Source organism: Lepus europaeus, chromosome 5 (genome assembly GCF_033115175.1).
Source record: "Lepus europaeus isolate LE1 chromosome 5, mLepTim1.pri, whole genome shotgun sequence".
Lineage (NCBI taxonomy): Eukaryota > Metazoa > Chordata > Mammalia > Lagomorpha > Leporidae > Lepus > Lepus europaeus.
Window position 1 is genome coordinate 15,581,867 of NC_084831.1, and position 8,400 is coordinate 15,590,266.

Sequence of the window (8,400 nt, forward strand, 5' to 3'; positions counted from 1 at the left end):
ATCCAGAGTTCAGAGTTCAGTTCGAATCCTGAAGCTCTGGTGCCCTGAATATTTTTTGGGAGCTTGTGTTGCTGCCCTTAGGGACCTTGAACTTTGGGGGCTTTGAATCCACACGTGGAGGCTATGCACCAGGGTGATGCCAGTGCACGTAAATCCTTGGATGTTGAAGCTGGAAAACTCTGGCATTCAAACTTCTCAATGCTGAGCCCTGCAGTGAGGGATTGAGGGTGTGTTGATACGGGAAACCCAAGACTCCCAGAAGCGGAGCCATGTGCCCAAGGTCTTGGAGCTGGGGGCGGCACAGGCAGGATCTGAGTCCAGGTGTGCGGGAATCCAGTGCCCTGTTCTTTCCTAAATGGTGGAGTGCTCTGACGCCAACTTTCCATCCGGCTCCGTGTTTATCAGCGTGTCACCCAGTGACTCGTGTGCAGCAACCCTGGGTCCTTCTATTGGCTGTCACTCCTCCACTTACAGTGGGTGGGGGCTGTGTCTTTGGACCATGGGGTACATAGTGCCCCACCTCCTCTTCTAGGAGTGGGGCCCAGTCCAGCCCCCTCTGCCTGCCTCTGCCCTATATTAGAGCCCAGGCTCCCTCTGGCTCCTATAATCTCCAAACTTGCGATGCTCCGGCTGCTGAGCGCCCTCCTGCTTGTGGCCCTTGGTAAGAACCCAGCCCGCGTGTGTGCCCTGTGCTGCCTGGGCCAGGAGCCCTGAGATCTGCTTCCCACCCTGGGTCCTGTGGTCCCCAGCCCCTGCTCCATAGGAGGGGTCTCAGCTCGTACCTGGGGCACGACAGTGGGGGCTTTAGCTTGGTGCTGGGAAGAGGGGGGAGCAGGAGCAGGTGATGGGGCAGCTCAGGAGGACTGGGAGCAGCACCCAGGGCTGGGGAGGGCGACCTTGGTGGGGCAGTGAGCACAGCCGGGTGGTGAGGAGCCTGGCTCTATGCTCAGACTGCATGGGGTAGGATTTCCACTTCCTGCCCAATGCTCCAATTCTCCACTCACACTCCTCCTACCCATTCCATAGCCTCTGCTTTAGACTTTTCCTCATCTCTCTGACACGTTATATATTGCAGCCCAGGGCCACCTCTTCCCAGCAGTCTCCCTAGACTGACAATCTTGGTAACAGAAAACGTTTACTGAGTGCTTACGGCATTCCAGGCAGAATGCCAAGTTTTTTTTTTTTTTTCTTAGAATGCCAAGTTTTAAAAAGATGTTATTTATTTATTTGAAAGTAGAGTTAAAAGTGAGAGGAGAGACAGAGGGAGGGAAAGATATAGCTTCCATCTGCTGGTTCACTTCCCAAATGACCACAATGACCAGGTTTGTGCCAGGCCGAAGCCAGGAACCAGGAGCTTCATCTGGGTCTTCCATGTGGGAGTACTTGGGCCAGCTTCCACTGCTTTCCCAGGCACATTAGCAGGGAGCTGGATTGGAAGCGGAGCAGCCAAGACTCGGATTGGCGTCCGTATGGTGTGTGGGCATTGCAGGCTGTGGCTTAACTCTCTGCACCAGGTGCTGGTCCCTGATGGTTTTTTCCTACAGTTAATCCCAAGGAATTCTCATCACCGCTCTATGAGGTCAGTACTGTTATTATCCCCATTTTACAGACGAGCAAACTGACTCTCAGAGGTGTCGAGGAGCTCATCCCAGAACAAGGCACTAGATGGGCTTTGAACCCAGACAGTCTTACTCCAAAGCCTCCATCCTTTCAAAATAATCACTTTATTTATGTGTTATGTTTGAAACAGAGTGAGAGAGAGAGAGAGAGAGAGAGAGAGAGCTCCTCTTTTGTTTCACTCTCCAAATGCAGTAGCCAGTGCTGGGCCAGGCTGAAGCCGGAAGCCGGTGGACAACAGGGGCCCAGTACTTGTGCCATTAACACTGCCTCCTAGGGAGCACATCAGTGGGAATTTGGAATCAGGAAAGGGGTAAAAATTGATCCAGGCACTCTGACGTGGGAGTGGGCGTCCCAAGGGGCATCAGTTTTTTGTTTTGACAGGCAGAGTTAGACAGTGAGAGAGACAGAGAGAAAGGTCTTCCTTCCGTTGGTTCACCCCTAAATGGCTGCTACAGCTGGCGTGCTGCACCGATCCGAAGCCAGGAGCCAGGTGCTTCCTCCTGGTCTCCCATGTGGGTGCAGGGCCCAAGGACTTGGGCCATCCTCCACTGCCTTCCCAGGCCACAGCAGAGAGCTGGACAGGAAGAGGAGTAACCAGGACAGAATCCGGCACCCCAACTGGGACTAGAACCTCGTGTGCCGGCGCCACAGGCAGAGGATTAGCCTAGTGAGCTGTGTCGCCGGTCCCCAAGGGGCATTTTAACCATGACATCAAATGCCAAGAAGCTTGTTTGAGAAACCTTTCAGTCAAGGCTTGAAGTCCCTCTGTAGCTGTGGGTGTCGTGGGACACTGAGGCCAACGAGGAAATGCGGTTTTATCCGTTAATAAAACTCTGACAGGTGCAGGTGTTCTGTGAGCCCAGATTTGAGGGTCTACTCTTATTTCAGTAGGAAGGTCTTCCTCAGTACCTGCTGACATAATGAGTGAGTTAAACTTGACCTCACGGAAGCACCTAGGGATGACAGCACATACCTGCCGAGAAAGGCGGTTAGGCATTTAGACATCAGCAGATTAGTGAGAGATACAAAGATCTTCTCTCTGGCACACTGGAAAAACTCAATTTTTTGCAGTGAGGTTTACCGTCCGTCCCATAGTAGTACAGCTGTGAGGACAGAGTTCCTGCATGGGCAGTTAGCATTCAGTGACTCCTGTTATTACTTTAACAAATTAACCCTCTTATGTATGACATCAGTGATCACCAGAGGTTCTTGATAGGAGACGCTTAGCCTGTGGAAGCCTCCTAAATTCCCAGAATCCATCAGGCTTTTGACAAGGCCATGCACAAAGTGCAAGTTCTAGTCTTCCCTTGTAGAAAGGGACATTTCCTCCTTGATGACCACTTCTTTGCATTGGGGAAATGGACCACAGAGGTCTTCATGGAGTATATTATGAAGACTTTTAGGGGCTGGTGCTGTGGCGCAGTGGGTTAAAGCGCTGGCCTGAAGCGCTGGCATCCCCTATGGGCGCCGGTTCATGTCCTGGCTGCTCCTCTTCTGATTCAGCTCTCTGCTATGGCCTGGGAAAGCAGTGGAAGATGGCCCAGGGACTGCACCTGCGTGGGAGACCCGGAAGAAGCTCCTTGCTCCTGGCTTCGGATCGGCGCAGCTCTGAGGATCGCCGCATCTGGGGAGTGAAACAGCAGATGGAAGACCTCTCTCTCTCTCTCTACCTCTCTCTGTAACTCTGCCTTTCAAATAAATAAAAAATAAATCTTAAAGAAAGACTTTTAAAAAAGTATTTGCTTATTTATTTGAAAGGCAGAGTGATAGAAAGAGATAGAGGGGGCCTTCCATCTGCTGGTTCACTCCCAAAATGGCCACAATGGCCAGAGCTGGGCCGATCCAAAGAAAGGAGCCAGGAGCTTATTCCAGGTCTCCCAAGTGGGTGCAGGGGCCCAAGGACTTGGGCCATCTTCTACTGCTTTTCCAGGCCATAGCAGAGAGCTGGATCGGAAGTGGAGCAGTCGGAACATGAATCGGCACCCATATGGGATGCCGGCACTGCAGGCGGCAGCTTTATCTGCTATGCCACAGGGCTGGCCCCCTCTTCACAGCCTATCACTCCTTTTAGCCGTGTCTTGGCTTTCCACACCTGAAATGTTCACCTGTGGGCTTCTCAGCCAGGCCAGACTTCTGTGCTGATCCTCATTCTGCATGCTGGCTCTGTTGATCGCCATTCTATGAGCCTGCTGTTTGGCATGCTTCCCGCATTGGAGCCTCCTTTCCTCTTTAACCCTATCTATACCATTACTAAACACTTGAAATGCTATTTTTATCATCTGGCTCATGGGGATTTGGGGCACATGGCCTTTTTTTTTTTTTTAAAGATTTATTTATTTAAAAGTCAGAGTTAACACAAAGAGAGAAGGAGAGGTGGTGGAGGTGGTGTCTTCCATCTGCTGGCTCACTCTCCAATTGGCCATAATGGCCGGAGCTGTGCTGATCCGAAGCCAGGAGCCAAGAGCTTCCTCCGGGTCTGTCACGTGGGTGCAGGGGCCCAAGCACTTGGGCCATCTTCCACTGCTTTCCCAGGCCACAGCAGAGAGCTGGATTGGAAATGGAGCATCCAGGACTTGAACCAGTGCTGATGTGGGATGCCAGCACTGCAGGCTGCGGCTTTAGCCACTACAGCACAGCACTGACCCCACCTGGCCAGTTTCTGAAACTGTATCCTTAGCAGTCCACAGGAACGAATGCAGAGTCATACACAGCTGAAAAATCTCTTCGTAGAATCTGAGGACAAAAGTAGGCATGGCTCTCCAGGAGCCTTGTTTTGCTTAAGGATGTGACTTGAAGATGCATAATTACACCGTAGAATCTCCTTTGTACAATAAACTGGGGCTTCCTATTGTTAGCAGCCCACTTGGCAGTTCCCTGTTGCAAACAAGTTGACCTGTGGTATTACTCATTGCCCTATGCCCATCTATCAATTTTCTCTCTATCTACATGATCTACATATATATAACTACCACACCTGATAAGCTGGCCTCCAGGGTACATAATGTCCTTGTCAATACACCAGCCCACCAGGAGTCAAACACATGTGAAATCGGGGCGCTTCCACTGTGGCCCAAATTTACTCGGGCTCTGTTGCCACTGCTGCTCAAGATTTTGGTCTCTAGGGGGCGCCTCACACCAGGAGGTCAAGCTCCGAGTGAGAAACACCCCAGCACTAGGCTGAAATCAGCTACCAGAGTTTTAGCTCCCCCGTGCAAGCAGCTTCAGATGTTGTAGCTGAAAAACCCCTTTATTGAGAACGCTAGATGCTGGGGCGGGCAGCAAGCAATCAGCTGTGGGGGCTGCCATGTTGGAACTGAGTCTTGTCTGCCCAACTTCTGGAGAGGGCGGAAGTCCAAGTGGGCGCCGCTACACTGGAGGCGGAAATCTCACCCTCCGCTGGTGGACGTGGCGCTTCCTCCGTTTGGAGGCTGCCGTTCCAGTTCCCATAGTAGGGCGTGGTTGTTAAGCCACATAACCTATCTGAGTGCACTTCTGACCAGGTGGAGTGAGAAATTAGCAAGTGAGAAGCCATGCCTGATTTAAATGAAAGCCTTCGAAGAAGAAACTGGTCTGCATGTGGCAATCCACCTACAAAATCTAAAGATTTAAGTTCTGGCTTGTCCCACAATAAGGAACAGCTTAAGGGGCTGGCATTGTGGCGTAGCTGGTAAAGCCACCGCCAGCAACGCCGGCATCCAGCATGGGCACTGGTTCGTGTCCTGGCTGCTCCACTTCTGATCCAGCTCCCTGACAATGCCCTTGGAAAAGCTATGGAAGATGGTCCAAGTGCTTGGGCTCCTGCACCCACATGGGAGACCTGGATGAAACTTCTGGGTTTGGCTTGGGTCTGCTCTGGGTGATGAGGCCACCTGGGGACTGAACCAGAGGGTGGAAGGTGGAAGGTGTCTCTCTGGAACTCTGCCTTTCAAATAAATAAAAATTAAAAATAAAAAAAAAATCACCTTAAAAACACTCTATAGGCAAACTGGAAACATGTCTTTTCATTAGCTGGCCACAGACTGGTCTGCCCTCTCCGTTCTCTGCTCGAATCCCCTTGGTGTGAACATTGCATGCTGGCCTTCCTTTCCCTGCAGATACCAACATTAAAACAGCAAAGGCATCCACATTTGCATTTTATTTTATTTGACAGGTAGAGTTAGACAGTGAGAGAGAGAGAGAGAGAAAGGTCTTCCTTTTTGCCGTTGGTTCACCCCCCAATGGCCGCTATGGCCGGCGCATCGTGCTGATCCGAAGCCAGGAGCCAGGTGCTTCTCCTGGTCTCCCATGGGGTGCAGGGCCCAGGGACTTGGGCCATCCTCCACTGCCTTCCCGGGCCACAGAAGAGAGCTGGACTGGAAGGGGAACAACTAGGACTAGAACCTGGCGCCCATATGGGATGCCGGCGCTGCAGGTGGAGGATTAACCAAGTGAGCCATGGTGCCGGCCCCACACATTTGCATTTTAGCTAACTGCTCAAGCCAGGAACCCAGCAGAGAGAGAGAGAATTTTTAGGATTAAAGAACACATGGGGCCCCCGCCCCGTGATGCCCGGCTCACAACGCAGAGGCCGGTGAGGCGCCGGCAGCGACGCCCGCGGAGGGCGCGGGGCGAGCAGAGCCGGCGGCCTGAAGGCGGCGAGGCGGGCGGACCCGGCGACCGGCGCTCAGCAGAAGGAGAACACCTGCTTCACCTCTTCGCCGGCGGGTGTGGTGGCCCAGTTGGTGCTATTTTCACTTGTCCACTAGAAGCCATTAAGACAAGGTTGCAGCCTGCAAGATTAGCTCTCCGGACAGTCTACTATCCTCAAGTTCATCTGGGGACCATTAGCGGAGCTGGAATGGTGAGCCCAACAGCCGTGACCCCTGGACTCCTGCAGGGTCTGAAGTCAGTCTTGGAGAAGGAGGGACCAAAGTCACTTTTCCGAGGCTTGGGTCCAAATTTGGTTGGAGTTGCACCGTCAAGGGCTGTGTGCTTTGCATGTTATTCCAAAGCCAAAGAGCAGTTCAATGGCGTTTTCGTGCCCAACAGCAACGTCGTGCACGTCTTCTCGGCTGGCTCTGCAGCTTTTGTCACAGATTCCTTAATGACTCTTATATGGATAGTTAGAACCCGGATGCAGCCAGAACGGAGAGCGAGGGGCTCCAAGCAGAGGGACACACTCTAGTGCGCATGCCGCGTCTACCAGACGGAAGGCATCCGGGGCTTCTGTAGAGGACTGACGGCCTCCTGCGCTGGAATTTCGGAAACTATCATCTGTTTTGCTATTTATGAAAGTCTGAAGGAGTATCTGAAAGAAGCTCCCTTAACCTCCTCTGCAAACGCAACTGAGAAAAATCCCACAAACATTTTTGGACTCATGGCAGCTGCTGCTCTCTCTAAAGGATGCGCTTCCTGCATCGCTTATCCCCATGAGGTCATCCGGATGACGCGACTGCGGGAGGAGGGCACCAAGGACAAGACCTTCCTGCAGACGGCCCGCCTGGTGTTCCGGGAGGCGGGCTACCTCGCCTTCTACCGGGGGCTCTTTGCCCAGCTCATCCGGCAGATCCCCAACACTGCCATTGTGCTGTCCACCTACGAGCTGATTGTGCACCTGTTAGAGGACCGAACCCAGTAACGGGCCCAAAGGTCATGTTCTGCGAGACTCAGAAAGCTCTAGAGATTTTTTTCCCCATTGTTGTTTAGAACGTTTGAGACTGAAACTGGCCATAAAATCCCTGGCTCATATTTCCTGTGGGACATTTCCTTTTGGATTCATGCTTTCTGGAAGGTTTAAATTCATTAACGTTAATAGTTAATTATAACTTTTTTTTTAACTTAAGAGAATTCAGAATTAAGCAGTAACTAAATTAAATCATGCTATTTAATTAAAAAAAAAAAAAAGAACACATGGGGCCTGCATTGTGGCATGGCAGATAAAGTTGTCACCTGCAGTGTTGGCATCCCATATGGGTGCTGGTTCTAGTCCTGGCTGCTCTACTTCCCATCCAGCTCTCTGCTATGGCCTGGGAAAGCAGTGGAAGATGGCCCAAGTCCTTGGGCCCCTGCACCTGCATGGGAGACCCGGAGGAAGCTGCTGGCTCCTGGCTTTGGATTGTCCCAACTTTGGCCATTGCGGTCATCTGGGAAGTGAACCAGTGGATGGAAGACCTCTCTGCCTCTGCCTTTCAAATAAAAATGAAAACAAACAGATGAAAATGTAAAACGAGGAGGAAATATCAGACTTCCCGTCACTCTGGCCTTTGCACGGGTCCTTCTAAGGTCTCTCTCTCTCTCATCTCTCATTTGTAGTGCTCTCTCTTTCAACCTGGACTTCAGGAAGCAGAACTGAATTAATCACAATCTTCCTTCTGTGAGCTGCTCTCATCATCAACTGAAATGGTATCGTTTGGTCTGCTCGTGGCCGCTGTTACTTAGTTAGAATCACGGTGATTTCCAACGATGTTAGAACCAGCCAGGCTGCATGTGAGACAAGGGCAGGGTGGATATCTCAAACATTATGCTCAACGAGACGTGCCCAGAAACTCAAGGTTCCCACCGTGTGGGTCTGTATCTGCACAAAGATTCCGGGAAAGGCAGGAGCATCATGGCCGGAAGCAGATGGCCGGGGCCAGGGGTCAGGGGAGGGGAAGGGGCAGGAGGGAGGGTAACTTGTGGGGTGGGAATGTGTGTATTATGATTGCGTTGGTGGTGTCCAGAGTGTATGTGTGTGTCAAGTTACTACATCTGAAAACTCGTCTAAGTTTCTAACTGAAAGCGGGTGGATTGATCACAGGTCAA

General features: G+C 51.7%; 1 pseudogene; it reads left to right on the forward strand.

Annotated features, from left to right (window-relative positions):
• The first annotated feature begins 6,145 nt into the window (after positions 1-6,145).
• Positions 6,146-7,426, forward strand: LOC133759026 (solute carrier family 25 member 33-like; annotated as a pseudogene).
• Positions 7,427-8,400: the final 974 nt, after the last annotated feature.